The sequence below is a fragment of the Amblyomma americanum genome, chromosome 3 (assembly GCF_052857255.1).
Source record: "Amblyomma americanum isolate KBUSLIRL-KWMA chromosome 3, ASM5285725v1, whole genome shotgun sequence".
Classification (NCBI taxonomy): domain Eukaryota; kingdom Metazoa; phylum Arthropoda; class Arachnida; order Ixodida; family Ixodidae; genus Amblyomma; species Amblyomma americanum.
In genome coordinates, this window is record NC_135499.1 from 49,676,660 (window position 1) to 49,693,509 (window position 16,850).

The window sequence follows — 16,850 nt, forward strand, 5'->3', positions numbered from 1 at the left end:
GTCAAACGAGCCCCTCCCTTCATTTCCCTTGTCTGCTAATAGCTTAACGGGGGTCTCGGTTCTGGCAGTCTTGATGCCATAGGTAGCATAAGAGGGCTCTCGCACAGTTTCCGCCCTCGCCGTTAGACGTCACACTTGCGGTATTACAGGACGTGCTACGTCCACCGCTATGGACGAGGGTGGCACTGGTGAACACTCTCAAGGATCGCTTACACGCAAAACATAAATACCCACGAAAGCAGCAGATTAGATAGCCGTCGCCATAGCTCAGTTGGTAAGAGCACCGGGCGCGATATTCGGAGGTCGTGGGTTCGGATCCCACCGGTGGCATTGTTGTTTTTTCTGCTGCTTTATAAGATTTTCTTTAAAAAACTAATTGATTGGAACTAGATATAAAAAAAGAATCATTCCGCGATGCACCTAGATTTCGGTGACTGTTGGCTTCCTTAATATGTTTGTCAAACGAGCCCTTCACTTCATTTGCCTTGTCTGCTAATAGCTTAACGGGGGTCTCGGTTCTGGCAGTCTTGATGCCATTGGTTGCATAAGAGGGTTCTCGCACAGTTTCCGGCCTCGCCGTTAGATGACGTTCTACTTCACACTTGCGGTATTACAGGACGTGCTACGTCCACCGCTATGCACGAGGGTGGCGCTGGTGAACACTCTCAAGGTTCGCTTACACGGAAAACATAAATAAATACCCACAAAAGCAGCAGATTAGACAGCCGTCACCGTAGCTCAGTTGGTAAGAGCACCGGACGCGATATTCGGAGGTCGTGGGTTCGATCCTACCGGCGCCATGGTTGTCTTTTCTGTTGCTTTATAAGTAATTTTCTTTAAAAAAACTAATTGATTGTCACTAGCTATAAAAAAAGAAACATTCCTCTATGCACCTTTATTTCGGTGACTGTTGGCTTCCTTAATATGTTTGTCAAACGAGCCCCTCACTTCATTTGCCATGTTTGCTAATAGCTTAAAGGGGGTCTCGGTTCTGGCAATCTTGATGCCATAGGTAGTATAAGAGGGCTCTCGCACAGTTTCCGCCCTCGCCGTTAGATTACGTTCTACGTCACACTTGCGGTATAACAGGACGTGCTACGTTCACCGCTATGGACGAGGGTGGCGCTGGTGAACACTCTCAAGGTTCGCTTACACGCAAAACATAAATACCCACGAAAGCAGCAGATTAGACAGCCGTCACCGTAGCTCAGTTGGTAAGAGCACCGGACGCGATATTCGGAGGTCGTGGGTTCGATCCCACCGGCGCCATGGTTGTCTTTTCTGTTGCTTTATCATTAATTTTCTTCAAAAAACTAATTGATTGACACTAGCTATAAAAAAAGAAGCATTCCTCTATGCATCTTGATTTCGGTGACTGTTGTCCTTAATATGTTTGTCAAACGAGCCCCTCTATTCATTTGCCTTATCTGCTAATAGCTTAACGGGGTTCTCGGCTCTGGCAGTCTTGATGCCATAGGTAGCATAAGAGGGTTCTTGTACAGTTTCCACCCTCGCCGTTAGATGACGTTCTACTTCACACTTGCGGTATTACAGGACGTGCTACGTCCACCGCTATGGACGAGGGTGGCGCTGGTGAACACTCTCAAGGTTCGCTTGCACGCAAAACATAAATACCCAAGAAAGCAGCAAATTAGACAGCCGTCGCATTAGCTCAGTTGGTAAAGCACCGGACGCGATATTCGGAGGTCGTGAGTTCGGATCTCACCTTCGGCATGGTTGTTTTTTCTGCTGCTTTATAAGCAATTTTCATTAAAAACTAATTGATTGGCACTAGATATAAAAAAGAAGCATTCCCCTATGCACCTTGATTTCGGTGACTGTTGGTTTCCTTAATATGTTTGTCAAACGAGCCCCTCACTTCATTTGCCTTGTCTGCTAATAGCTTAAAGGGGGTCTCGGTTCTGGCAGTCTTGATGCCATAGGTAGTATAAGAGGGCTCTCGCACAGTTTCCGCCCTCGCCGTTAGATGACGTTCTACGTCACACTTGCGGTATTACAGGACGTGCTACGTCCACCGCTATGGACAAGAGTGGCGCTGGTGAACACTCTCAAGGTTCGCTTACACGCAAAACATAAATACCCACGAAAGCAGCAGATTAGACAGCCGTCGCCGTAGCTCAGTTGGTAAGCGCACCGGACGCCATATTCGGAGGTCGTGGGTTCGGATCCCACCGGCGGCATGGTTGTTTTTCTGCTGCTTTATAAATAATTTTCTTCAAAAAAACTAATTGATTGGCACTAGATATAAAAAAAGCATTCCTCTATGCACCTTGATTTCGGTGACTGTTGGCTTCCTTAATATGTTTGTCAAACGAGCCCCTCACTTCATTTGCCTTGTCGGCTAATAGCTTAACGGGGGTCTCGGTTCAGGCAGTCTTGATGAAATAGGTAGCATAAGAGGGCTCTCGCACAGTTTCCGCCCTCGCCGTTAGATGACGTTCTATTTCACACTTGCGGTATTGCAGGACGTGCTACGTCCACCGCTATGCACGAGGGTGGCGCTGGTGAACACTCTCAAGGTTCGCTTACAAGCAAAACATAAATAAATACCCACGAAAGCAGCAGATTAGACAGCCGTCACAGTAGCTCAGTTCTTAAGAGGACCGGACGCGATATTCGGAGGTCGTGGGTTCGGATCCCACCGGCGGCATGGTTGTTTTTCCTGCTGCTTTATAAGTAATTTTATTTAAAAAACTAATTGATTCGCACTAGATATAAAAAAGAAGCGTTCCCTATGCACCTTGATTACGGTGACTTTTGGCTTCCTTAATATGTTTGTCAAACGAGCCCCTCACTTCATTTGCCATGTTTGCTAATAGCTTAAAGGGGGTCTCGGTTCTGGCAATCTTGATGCCATAGGTAGTATAAGAGGGCTCTCGCAGAGTGTCAGCCCTCGCAGTTAGATTATGTTCTACGTCACACTTGCGGTATTACAGGACGTGCTACGTCCACCGCTATGCACGAGGGTGGCGCTGGTGAACACTCTCAAGGTTCGCTTACACGCAAAACATAAATAAATACCCACAAAAGCAGCAGATTAGACAGCCGTCACCGTAGCTCAGTTTGTAAGAGCACCGGACGCGATATTCGGAGGTCGTGGGTTCGATCCCACCGGCGCCATGGTTGTCTTTTCTGCTGCTTTATAAGTAATTTTCTTTAAAAAAACTAATTGATTGGCACTGGCTATAAAAAAGAAGCATTCCTCTATGCATCTTGATTTCGGTGACTGTTGGCCTTAATATGTTTGTCAAACGAGCCCCTCCCTTCATTTCCCTTGTCTGCTGATAGCTTAACGGGGGTCTCGGTTCTGGCAGTCTTGATGCCATAGGTAGCATAAGAGGGCTCTCGCACAGTTTCCGCCCTCGCCGTTAGACGTCACACTTGCGGTATTACAGGACGTGCTACGTCCACCGCTATGGACGAGGGTGGCACTGGTGAACACTCTCAAGGATCGCTTACACGCAAAACATAAATACCCACGAAAGCAGCAGATTAGATAGCCGTCGCCATAGCTCAGTTGGTAAGATCACCGGGCGCGATATTCGGAGGTCGTGGGTTCGGATCCCACCGGTGGCATTGTTGTTTTTTCTGCTGCTTTATAAGATTTTCTTTAAAAAACTAATTGATTGGCACTAGATATAAAAAAAGCATTCCTCTATGCACCTTGATTTCGGTGACTGTTGGCTTCCTTAATATATTTGTCAAACGAGCCCCTCACTACAGTTGCTTTGCCTGCTAATAGCTTAACGGGGGTCTCGGTTCATGCAGTCTTGATGCCAGAGGCAGCATAAGAGGGCTCTTGCACAATTTCCGCTCTCGCCTTTAGACGTCATACTTGAGGTATTACAGGACGTGCTACGTCCACCGCTATGGACGACGGTGGCACTGGTGAACACTCTAAAGGTTCGCTTACACGCAGAACATAACTACCCATGAAAGCAGCAGATTAGATACCCGTCGCCATAGCTCAGTTGGTAAGAGCACCGGACGCGATATTCGGAGGTCGTGGGTGGGATACCCACCGGCGGCATGGTTGTTTTTTCTGCTGCTTTATAAATAATTTTCTTTAAAAAACTAATTGATTGGCACTAGATATAAAAAAGAAGCATTCCTCTATGCACCTTGATTTCTGTGACTGTTGGCTTCCTTAATATGTTTGTCAAACGAGCCCCTCACTACATTTGCTTTGTCTGCTAATAGCTTAACGGGGGTCTCGGTTCTGGCAGTCTTGATGCCAGAGGTAGCACAAGAGGGCTCTCGCACAGTTGCCGCCATCGCCGTTAGATGACGTTCTATTTCACAATTGCGGTATTACAGGACGTGCACGTCCACCGCTATGCACGAGGGTGGCGCTGGTGAACACTCTAAAGGTTCGCTTACACGCAAAACATAACAACCCATGAAAGCAGCAGATTAGATACCCGTCGCCATAGCTCAGTTGGTAAGAGCACCGGACGCGATATTCGGAGGTCGTGGGTTCAGATCCCACAAGTGGCATGGTTGTTTTTTCTGCTGCTTTATAAGTTTTTCTTTAAAAAAACTAATTTATTGGCACCAGATCTAAAAAAAGAAGCATTCCCCTATGCACCTTGATTTCTGAAACTGTTGGCGTCCTTCATATGTTTGTCAAACGAGCCCCTCACTTCATTTGCCTTGTCTGCTAATAGCTTAACGGGGGTCTCGGTTCTGGCAGTCTTGATGCCATAGGTAGCATAAGAGGGCTCTTGTACAGTTTCCGCCCTCGCCGTTAGATGACGTTCTACTTCACACTTGCGGTATTACAGGACGTGCTACGTCCACCGCTATGCACGAGGGTGGCGCTGGTGAAAACTCTCAAGGTTCGCTTACACGCAAAACATAAATACGCACGAAAGCAGCAGATTAGATAGCCGTCGCCATAGCTCAGTTGGTAAGAGCACCGGACGCGATATTCGGAGGTCGTGGGATCGGATCCCACCGGTGGCATGGTTGTTTTTTCTGCTGCTTTATAAGTTTTTCTTTAAAAAACTAATTGATTGGCACTAGATATAAAAAAGAATCATTCCCCTATGCACCTTGATTTCGGTGACTGTTGGCTTCCTTAATATGTTTGTCAAACGAGCCCCTCACTTCATTTGCCTTGTCTGCTAATAGCTTAACGGGGTCTCGGTTCTGGCAGTCTTGATGCCATAGGTAGCATAAGAGGGCTCTCGCACAGTTTCCGGCCTCGCCGTTAGATGACGTTCTACTTCACACTTGCGGTATTACAGGACATGCTACGTCCACCGCTATGCACGAGGGTGGCGCTGGTGAACACTGTCAAGGTTCGCTTACACGCAAAACATAAATAAATACCCACGAAAGCAGCAGATTAGACAGCCGTCACGGTAGCTCAGTTGGTAAAGCACCGGACGCGATATTCGGAGGTCGTGAGTTCGGATCTCACCTTCGGCATGGTTGTTTTTTCTGCTGCATTATAAGTAATTTTCATTAAAAACTAATTGATTGGCACTAGATATAAAAAAGAAGCATTCCCCTATGCACCTTGATTTCGGTGACTGTTGGTTTCCTTAATATGTTTGTCAAACGAGCCCCTCACTTCATTTGCCTTGTCTGCTAATAGCTTAAAGGGGGTCTCGGTTCTGGCAGTCTTGATGCCATAGGTAGTATAAGAGGGCTCTCGCACAGTTTCCGCCCTCGCCGTTAGATGACGTTCTACGTCACACTTGCGGTATTACAGGACGTGCTACGTCCACCGCTATGGACGAGAGTGGCGCTGGTGAACACTCTCAAGGTTCGCTTACACGCAAAACATAAATACCCACGCAAGCAGCAGATTAGACAGCCGTCGCCGTAGCTCAGTTGGTAAGCGCACCGGACGCCATATTCGGAGGTCGTGGGTTCGGATCCCACCGGCGGCATGGTTGTTTTTCTGCTGCTTTAAAAATAATTTTCTTCAAAAAACTAATTTATTGGCACTAGATATAAAAAAAGCATTCCTCTATGCACCTTGATTTCGGTGACTGTTGGCTTCCTTAATATGTTTGTCAAACGAGCCCCTCACTTCATTTGCCTTGTTGGCTAATAGCTTAACGGGGGTCTCGGTTCAGGCAGTCTTGATGCCATAGGTAGCATAAGAGGGCTCTCGCACAGTTTCCGCCCTCGCCGTTAGATGACGTTCTATTTCACACTTGCGGTATTGCAGGACGTGCTACGTCCACCGCTATGCACGAGGGTGGCGCTGGTGAACACTCTCAAGGTTCGCTTACAAGCAAAACATAAATACCCACGAAAGCAGCAGATTAGACAGCCGTCGCCGTAGCTCAGTTGGTAAGCGCACCAGACGCCATATTCGGAGGTCGTGGGTTAGGATCCCACCGGCGGCATGGTTGTTTTTTCTGCTGCTTTATAAATAATTTTCTTTAAAAAACTAATTGATTGGCACTAGATATAAAAAAGAAGCATTCCTCTATGCACCTTGATTATGGTGACTGTTGGCTTCCTTAATATGCTTGTCAAACGAGCCCCTCACTTCATTTGCCTTTTCTGCTAATAGCTTAACGGGGGTCTCGGTTTTGGCAGTCTAGATGCCATAGGTAGCATAAGAGGGCTCTCGCACAGTTGCAGCCCTCGCCGTTAGATGACGTTCTACGTCACACTTGCGGTATTACAGGACGTGCTACGTCCACCGCTAAGGACGAGGGTGGCGCTGGTGAACACCCTCAAGGTTCGCTTACACGCAAAACATAAATACGCACGAAAGCAGCAGATTAGATAGCCGTCGCCATAGCTCAGTTGGTAAGAGCACCGGACGCGATATTCGGAGGTCGTGGGATCGGATCCCACCGGTGGCATGGTTGTTTTTTCTGCTGCTTTATAAGTTTTTTTTTAAAAAACTAATTGATTGGCACTAGATATAAAAAAGAATCATTCCCCTATGCACCTTGATTTCGGTGACTGTTGGCTTCCTTAATATGTTTGTCAAACGAGCCCCTCACTTCATTTGCCTTGTCTGCTAATAGCTTAACGGGGTCTCGGTTCTGGCAGTCTTGATGCCATAGGTAGCATAAGAGGGCTCTCGCATAGTTTCCGGCCTCGCCGTTAGATGACGTTCTACTTCACACTTGCGGTATTACAGGACATGCTACGTCCACCGCTATGCACGAGGGTGGCGCTGGTGAACACTGTCAAGGTTCGCTTACACGCAAAACATAAATAAATACCCACGAAAGCAGCAGATTAGACAGCCGTCACGGTAGCTCAGTTGGTAAGAGCACCGGAAGCGATATTCGGAGGTCGTGGGCTCGGATCCCACCGGCGGCATGGTTGTTTTTTCTGCTGCTTTATAAGTAATTTTCTTTAAAAAATCTAATCGATTGGCACTAGCTATAAAAAAAGAACCATTCCTCTATGCATCTTGATTTCGGTGACTGTTGGCCATAATATGTTTGTCAAACGAGCCCCTCAATTCATTTGCCTTCTCTGCTAATAGCTTAACGGGGGTCTCGGTTCTGGCAGTCTTGATGCCATAGGTAGCATAAGAGGGCTCTCGCACAGTTTCCGCCCTCGCCGTTAGATGACGTTCTACGTCACACTTGCGGTATTACAGGACGTGCTACGTCCACCGCTATGGACGAGGGTGGCGCTGGTGAACACTCTCATGGTTCGCTTGCACGCAAAACATAAATACCCAAGAAAGCAGCAAATTAGACAGCCGTCGCCGTAGCTCAGTTGCTAAGAGCACCGGACGCCATATTCGGAGGTCGTGGGTTCGGATCCCACCGGCGGCATGGTTGTTTTTTCTGCTGCTTTATAAATAATTTTCTTTAAAAAACTAATTGATTGGCACTTGATATAAAAAGCATTCCTCTATGCACCTTGATTTCGGTGACTGTTGGCTTCCTTAATATGTTTGTCAAACAAGCCCCTCACTACATTTGCTTTGTCTGCTAATAGCCTAACGGGGGTCTCGGTTCTGGCAGTCTTGATGCCAGAGGTAGCATAAGAGGGCTCTCGCACAGTCTCCGCCCTCGCCGTTAGATGACGTTCTACGTCACACTTGTGGTATTACAGGACGTGCTATGTCCACCGCTATGGACGAGGGTGGCGCTGGTGAACACCCTCAAGGTTTGCTTGCACGCAAAACATAAATACCCAAGAAAGCAGCAAATTAGACAGCCGTCGCCGTAGCTCAGTTGGTAAGCGAACCAGACGCCATATTCGGAGGTCGTGGGTGCGGATCCCACCGGCGGCATGGTAGTTTTTTCTGCTGCTTTATAAATAATTTTCTTTAAAAAAACTAATTGATTGGCACTAGATATAAAAGAGAAGCATTCCTCTATGCACCTTGATTTCTATGACTGTTGGCTTCCTTAATATGTTTGTCAAACGAGCCCCTCACTACATTTGCTTTGTCTGCTAATAGCTTAACGGGGGTCTCGGTTCTGGCCTGTCTTGATGCCAGAGGTAGCATAAGAGGGCTCTCGCACAGTTTCCGCCCTCGCCGTTAGACGTCACACTTGCGGTTTTACAGGACGTGCTACGTCCACCGCTATGGACGAGGGTGGCGCTGGTGAACACTCTCAAGGATCGCTTACACGCAAAACATAAATACCCACGAAAGCAGCAGATTAGATAGCCGTCGCCATAGCTCAGTTGGTAAGTGCACCGGACGCGATATTCGGAGGTCGTGGGTTCGGATCCCACATTCGGCATGGTTGTTTTTTCTGCTGCTTTATAAGTAATTTTCTTTAAAATACTAATTGATTGGCACTAGATATAAAAAAAAGCATTCCCCTATGCACCTTGATTTCGGTGATTGTTGGTTTCCTTAATATGTTTGTCAAACGAGCCCCTCACTTCATTTGCCTTGTTTGCTAATAGCTTAAAGGGGGTCTCGGTTCTGGCAGTCTTGATGCCATAGGTAGCATAAGAGGGCTCTCGCACAGTTTCCGCCCTCGCCGTTAGATGACGTTCTACGTCACACTTGCGGTATTAAAGGACGTGCTACGTCCACCGCTATGGACGAGGGTGGCGCTGGTGAACACTCTCAAGGTTCGCTTACACGCAAAACATAAATACCCACGAAAGCAGCAGATTAGACAGCCGTCGCCGTAGCTCAGTTGGTAAGAGCACCGGTCGCGATATTCGGAGTTCATGGGTTAGGATCCCACTGGTGGCATGGTTGTTTTTTCTGCTGTTTTATAAGTTTTTTCTTTAAAAAAATTAATTGATTGACACAAGATTTAAAAAAGCAGCATTCCCCTATCCACCTTGATTTCGGTGACTGTTGGCTTCCTTAATATGTTTGTCACACGAGCCCCTCACTTCATTTGCCTTGTCTGCTAATAGCTTAACGGGGGTCTCGGTTCTGGCAGTCTTGATGCCATAGGTAGCATAAGAGGGCTCTCGCACAGTTTCCGGCCTCGCCGTTAGATGACGTTCTACTTCACACTTGCGGTATTACAGGACGTGCTACGTCCACCGCTATGCACGAGGGTGGCGCTGGTGAACACTCTCATGGTTCGCTTACAAGCAAAACATAAATAAATACCCACGAAAGCAGCAGATTAGACAGCCGTCACGGTAGCTCAGTTGGTAAGAGCACCGGACGCGATATTCGGAGGTCGTGGGTTCGGATCCCACCGGCGGCATGGTTGTTATTTCTGCTGCTTTATAAGTAATTATCTTTAAAAAACTAATTGATTGGCACTAGATATAAAAAAAGAAGCGTTCCCTATGCACCTTGATTGCGGTGACTGTTGGCTTCCTTAATATGTTTGTCAAACGAGCCCCTCACTTCATTTGCCTTTTCTGCTAATAGCTTAACGGGGGTCTCGGTTCTGGCAGTATTGATGCCATAGGTAGCATAAGAGGGCTCTCGCACAGTTTCCGCCCTCGCCGTTAGATGATGTTCAACGTCACACTTGCTGTATTACAGGACGTGCTACGTCCACCGCTGTGGACGAGGGTGGCACTGGTGAACACTCTCAAGGTTCGCTTACACGCAAAACATAAATACCCACGAAAGCAGCAGATTAGACAGCCGTCGCCGTAGCTCAGTTGGTAAGCGCACCAGACGCCATATTCGGAGGTCGTGGGTTAGGATCCCACCGGCGGCATGGTTGTTTTTTCTGCTGCTTTATAAATAATTTTCTTTAAAAAACTAATTGATTGGCACTAGATATAAAAAAGAAGCATTCCTCTATGCACCTTGATTTCTGTGACTGTTGGCTTCCTTAATATGTTTGTCAAACGAGCCCCTCACTACATTTGCTTTGTCTGCTAATAGCTTAACGGGGGTCTCGGTTCTGGCAGTCTTGATGCCAGAGGTAGCATAAGAGGGCTCTCGCACAGTTTCCGCTCTCGCCGTTAGATGACGTTCTACTTCACACTTGCGGTATTACAGGACACTCTACGTCCACCGCTATGCACGAGGGTGGCGCTGGTGAACACTCTCAAGGTTCGCTTACACGCAAATCATAAATAAATACCCACGAAAGCAGCAGATTAGACAGCCGTCACGGTATCTCAGTTGGTAAGAGCACCGGAAGCGATATTCGGAGGTCGTGGGTTTGGATCCCACCGGCGGCATGGCTGTTTTTTCTGCTGCTTTATAAGTAATTTTCTTAAAAAAAACTAATTGATTGGCACTAGATATAAAAAAGAACCATTCCTCTATGCACCTTGATTTCTGTGACTGTTGGCTTCCTTAATATGTTTGTCAAACGAGCCCCTCACTACATTTGCTTTGTCTGCTAATAGCTTAACGGGGGTCTCGGTTCTGGCAGTCTTGATGCCAGAGGTAGCATAAGAGGGCTCTTGCACAGTTTCCGCCCTCGCCGTTAGACGTCACACTTGTGGAATTACAGGACGTGCTACGTCCACCGCTATGGACGAGGGTGGCGCTGGTGAACACCCTCAAGGTTTGCTTGCACGCAAACCATAAATACCCAAGAAAGCAGCAAATTAGACAGCCGTCGCATTAGCTCAGTTGGTAAGCGCACCAGACGCCATATTCGGAGGTCGTGGGTGCGGATCCCACCGGCGGCATGGTAGTTTTTTCTGCTGCTTTATAAATAATTTTCTTTAAAAAAACTAATTGATTGGCACTAGATATAAGAGAGAAGCATTCCTCTATGCACCTTGATTTCTATGACTGTTGGCTTTCTTAATATGTTTGTCAAACGAGCCCCTCACTACAATTGCTTTGTCTGCTAATAGCTTAACGGGGGTCTCGGTTCTGGCAGTCTTGATGCCAGAGGTAGCATAAGAGGGCTCTCGCACAGTCTCCGCCCTCGCCGTTAGACGTCACACTTGCGATATTACAGGACGTGCTACGTCCACCGCTATGCACGAGGGTGGCGCTGGTCAACACTCTCAAGGTTCGCTTACACGCAAATCATAAATAAATACCCACGAAAGCAGCAGATTAGACAGCCGTGACGGTAGCTCAGTTGGTAAGAGCACAGGAAGCGATATTCGAAGGCCGTGGGTTCGGATCCGACCGGCGGCATGGTTGTTTTTTCTGCTGCTTTATAAGTAATTTTCTTTAAAAAATCTAATTGATTGGCACTAGCTATAAAAAAAGAAGCATTCCTCTATGCATCTTGATTTCGGTGACTGTTTGCCTTAATATGTTTGTCAAACGAGCCCCTCACTTCATTTGCCTTGTCTGCTAATAGCTTAACGGGGGTCTCGGCTCTGGCAGTCTTGATGCCATAGGTAGCATAAGAGGGCTCTCGCACAGTTTCCGCCCTCGTCGTTAGATGACGCTCTACGTCACACTTGCGGTATTACAGGACGTGCTACGTCCACCGCTATGGACGAGGGTGGCGCTGGTGAACACTCTCATGGTTCGCTTACACGAAAAACGTAAATACCCACGAAAGCAGCAGATTAGACAGCCGTGGGCTAAGCTCAGTAAGAGCACCGGACGCGATATACGGAGGTCGTGGGTTCGGATCCCCCCGGCGGCATGCTTGTTTTTTCTGCTGCTTTATAAGTAATTTTCTTTAAAAAACTAATTGATTGGCACAAGATATAAAAAAAAAGCATTCCCTTATGCACCTTGATTTCGGTTACTGTTGGCTTCATTAATTTGTTTCTCAAACGAGCCCCTCACCTCATTTCCCTTGTCTGTCTGCTCATAGCTTAACAGGGGTCTCGGTTCTGGCAGTCTTGATGCCATAGGTAGCATAAGAGGGCTCTCGCACAGTTTCCGCCCTCGCCGTTAGATGACGTTCTACGTCACACTTGCGTTGTTACAGGACGTGCTACGTCCACCGCTATGGACGAGGGTGGCGCTGGTGAACACTCTCAAGGTTCGCTTACACGCAAAACATAAATACCCACGAAAGCAGCAGATTGGACAGCCGTCGCCATAGCTCAGTTGGTAAGCGCACCAGACGCCATATTCGGAGGTCGTGGGTTAGGATCCCACCGGCGGCATGGTTGTTTTTTCTGCTGCTTTATAAACAATTTTCTTTAAAAAAACTAATTGATTGGCACTAGATATAATAAAGAAGCATTCCTCTATGCACCTTGATTTCTGTGACTGTTGGCTTCCTTAATATGTTTGTCAAACGAGCCCCTCACTACATTTGCTTTGTCTGCTAATAGCTTAACGGGGGTCTCGGTTCTGGCAGTCTTGATGCCAGAGGTAGCATAAGAGGGCTCTCGCACAGTTTCCGCCCTCGCCGTTAGACGTCACACTTGCGGTATTACAGGACGTGCTGCGTCCACCGCTATGGACGAGGGTGGCACTGGTGAACACTCTCAAGGATCGCTTACACGCAAAACATAAATATCCACGTAAGCAGCAGATTAGATAGCCGTCGCCATAGCTCAGTTGGTAAGAGCACCGGACGCGATATTCGGAGGTCGTGGGTTCGGATCTCACCGGCGGCATGGTTGTTTTTTCTGCTGCTTTATAAGTAATTTTCTTTAAAATACTAATTGATTGGCACTAGATATAAAAAAGAAGCATTCCCCTATGCACCTTCATTTCGGTGACTGTTGGTTTCCTTAATATGTTTGTCAAACGAGCCCCTCACTTCATTTGCCTTGTTTGCTAATAGCTTAAAGGGGGTCTCGGTTCTGGCAGTCTTGATGCCATAGGTAGCGTAAGAGGGCTCTCGCACAGTTTCCGCCCTCGCCGTTAGATGACGTTCTACGTCACACTTGCGATATTACAGGACGTGCTACGTCCACCGCTATGCACGAGGGTGGCGCTGGTGAACACTCTCAAGGTTCGCTTACACGCAAATCATAAATAAATACCCACGAAAGCAGCAGATTAGCAGCCGTCACGGTAGCTCAGTTGGTAAGAGCACCGGAAGCGATATTCGGAGGTCGTGGGTTCGGATCCCACCGGCGGCATGGTTGTTTTTTCTGCTGCTTTATAGGTAATTTTCTTTAAAAACTAATTGATTGGCACTAGATATAAAAAAGAAGCATTCCTCTATGCACCTTGATTTCTGTGACTGTTGTCTTCCTTAATATGTTTGTCAAACGAGCCCCTCACTACATTTGCTTTGTGTGCTAATAGCTTAACGGGGGTCTCGGTTCTGGCAGTCTTGATGCCAGAGGTAGCATAAGAGGGCTCTCGCACAGTTTCCGCCCTCGCCGTTCGACGTCACACTTGCGGTATTACAGGACGTGCTACGTCCACCGCTATGGACGAGGGCGGCGCTGGTGAACACTCTCAAGGTTCACTTACACGCAAAACATAAATACCCACGAAAGCAGCAGATTAGACAGCCGTCGCCGTAGCTCAGTTGGTAAGAGCACCGGACGCGATATTCGGAGGTCGTGGGTTCGGATACCACCTGCGGCATGGTTGGTTTTTCTGCTGCTTTATGAGTAATTTTCTTTAATAAACTAATTGATTGGCACTAGATATAAAAAAGAAGCATTCCCCTATGCACCTTGTTTTCGGTGACTATTGGCTTCCTTAATTTTGCCACGGATAGAAGAAGAGATGAATGAAGACTCTTGGAGGCGCGCGTGCTCTGGGATTCGGTGCTCTGTGCCTGGTGCTCTGTGCGGGCCGCCTTGTGCTCTTGACCTGTGTGTTGTGCCCGGGCGTTCTCGCGTCGTTCCCGCCTGGACCACGTAACATCTTTGGTGGAGGTGCGGATTTTACGCTGCGCACACCACGCAGCTTCGTAGTACTCGTCAGGCCGGGACTACCACCATGGCTCCACCAGGCCGGTCAAGGAGCCCCACTACCCCTCCTTTCGTCATCATGGCTCCACCTCGCGACCCCGGCATGTTTTCCGGCACAGATGGCTCCGATGTCGAAGACTGGATTAACCTTTACGAGCGTGTCAGCAACTACAACAGGTCGGACCCTACGCTAATGCTCGCGAACGTCATCTTTTACCTCAATGGCACGGCGCGCGTATGGTACGAGACCCACGAGGAAGAGCTAACAAGTTGGGACACCTTTAAGGAAAAGTTGAAGACGCTATTCGGTAGACCTGATGACCGCCAGCTCGCCGCCAAGAAACAGCTGGCTACTCGAGCACACTCTTCTACCGAGAGCTACGTGGCCTACATTCAGGACATCTTGGCGCTTTGTCACAAGGTCGACGCCGCAATGAGTGAGACCGATAAAGCGGGCCACGTGCTCAAAGGCATTGCCGACGATGCGTTCCACTTGCTTGTTTGCAAAGACTGTACCTCAATTGACTCCATCATAAACGAGTGCCGTCGATATGAGCAAGTCAAAGGCCGCCGCATTTCGCCGTCATTTTCTCGCCTTCCCAAACACGGCCGCGACATCTTCCTGTGAGGACCACCGATCACCATCCCGCACGCCCTCGGACGCCCCTGTCGTCACCGATTCAGTCACCCGGATCGTCCGACGTGAACTGGAGGCCCTCTCACCTGTGATATCCCCGCCCTCCGTCCCTGATACAACCCTGCCCGCTGTGTCGCTGATTCAGGCCGTCGTGCGGCAGGAACTCGCTCATCTGAACCTCGCTCCAGCAGTGTGCGCCATCAGAAGCCCGGACACCCCCCAGCCCCCTCCCTGTGCTTTTCGTCGCACCTATTATTCTCTGCCCCGTTCCCGCAATCCCAATGACTGGCGCACGGCGGACGACCGTCCCATTTGCTTCCGGTGCTCTCGCATTGGTCACATCGCCCGTCATTGCCGTAGTCCATGGTCTTCAACGCCCCGCAACGTCTTCCCCTCCTTCTACAGTCCCGCCTCATCCCACAACTTCTCGACCCGTGCCCAGTCCGAACCGTCTGCACAAGCCGTACCCCCTCCACGCCGATTCTCCCGCTCTCCGTCCCCGCAGGGCCGCCGCTCTCGTTCCCCCCAGTCGCCTTCTCGCAGCCGCTCCCAATTGAAAAACTAAGTGATGCAGCTCCCGGAGGTGACGCTGCATCAACGACCCGGACTACAAATCCTCTCTCGACCACTCGACCTAATCTTCTGAACGTCACTATCGACTGTGTTCCTGTGCGTGCCCTGATTGACACCGGTGCTCATGTATCAGTGATGAGTGCTGCCCTCCGCCGTCGCCTCCGCAAAGTCCTAACGCCTGCAACGTCCCGTGTGTGTGTCGCGGATGGTGGCACGCCTGCTGTGGACGGTATGTGTACCGCGCGCGTTACTATTGCCGGCCAGAGTATCCTACTGGCCGCCTAGGTCGCTGGGCTTTACACCTCCAAGACTACGACTATACCGTGATCTATAAGTCCGGTAGGCTACACACTGATGCTGACTGCCTCTCCCGATATCCCGTTGACTCGTCTGATCATTCTGGCAGTGACACCGCCGCTGACCTTTTCTCGCTCTCTGCTCTTACTCACCTTGGCGATGAGCAGCGACGAGATATCGAGCTCCGCTCTATTATTTTCCGCATCAGAACCTCTCGATCTGACCCTGCCCTGCGCCGGTTTGTACTTCATCATGACACACTCTACCGCAGAAGCCTGAACCCGGCCGGCCCAGACCTACTGCTCGTTGTCTCGAAGCATCTGCGCAACGACGTCCTCCACGAGCTCCATGACCTCCCCACTGCTGGACATCTGGGTGTCTCGCGTACTTACGCCCGCGTGCGTCGTCGCTTCTTTTGGCCCCGTCTCTACCAGTCCGTCCGCCGCTATGTTCGTGCCTGCGACCAGTGCCAGCGCCGGAAACGTCCCGCCACGCTCTCCGCGGGTTTGCTCCAGCCTGTTGATGTGCCCCCTGAACCATTCTATCGTGTTGGCTTGGATCTTTTGGGCCCGTTTCCGGAGTCCACCTCTGGAAACAAATGGATTGCCGTTGCGACAGATTATGCTACTCGCTATGCCATCACGCGGGCCCTCCCCACCAGTACTGCTACCGACGTGGCCGATTTTCTCCTCTACGACCTCATCCTCCGTCATGGTGCACCCCGCCAACTTCTCACCGACCGCGGCCGTTGCTTTCTCTCTAAAGTTGTCGACGACATTCTCCATTCCTGCTCAACAAAATATAAGCTAACCACCGCCTATCATCCCCAAACCAACGGTCTTACAGAGCGCCTCAACGGCACTCTCACGGATATGCTCGCCATGCACGTTTCCCCGGACCATCGGGACTGGGACATTGCCCTTCCATACGTGACCATCGCTTACAATTCTTCTCGCCATGACACTGCCGGTTACTCCCCGTTCTATCTGTTGTACGGTCGTGAACCCCAATTACCTTTGGACACGCTGCTTCCGACATCTCCTTCCCCGCCTTCTGAATATGCCCACGACGCTATTGCCCGCGCCGACCACGCCCGCCAGCTGGCTCGCTCCCGAATACAAGCCTCGCAGGTTTCACAGCAGGACTACTACGACCGCCGCCACCGCATGGTAAC

The 16,850-nt window shown here is 49.2% G+C and overlaps 1 non-coding gene across 1 annotated transcript; it reads left to right on the forward strand.

Annotated features, from left to right (window-relative positions):
- Positions 1-7,716: 7,716 nt before the first annotated feature.
- Positions 7,717-7,790, forward strand: TRNAW-CCA (transfer RNA tryptophan (anticodon CCA)). Its single transcript has one exon. It is a non-coding gene; the product is annotated as a tRNA-Trp (tRNA).
- Positions 7,791-16,850: the final 9,060 nt, after the last annotated feature.